Here is a 213-nt window from a genome sequence, read left to right as displayed (position 1 = left end):
AGAACATTGTTGGCAAGAAGCTGGTAATCGTTATCTTGGATGCTGGTTTAGTTGGGTGATTTTTCCAGAGGAAAGCGGTGCCTTTTCTGTGTATTTGTTGTGACAGAAGACCTCAGTCCTGGGATGGAAGTGCCCGTGGGGCACTGTGGCTGAGCTCGGGGTCTCCGGACACCTCGTGTTGTCCTTGCAGCTTGTTGCCCTTCTCACCAGCAA

Source organism: Cariama cristata, unplaced genomic scaffold (genome assembly GCF_000690535.1).
Source record: "Cariama cristata isolate BGI_N322 unplaced genomic scaffold, ASM69053v1 scaffold19044, whole genome shotgun sequence".
Lineage (NCBI taxonomy): Eukaryota > Metazoa > Chordata > Aves > Cariamiformes > Cariamidae > Cariama > Cariama cristata.
Note: the sequence above shows the minus strand (reverse complement) of the source record.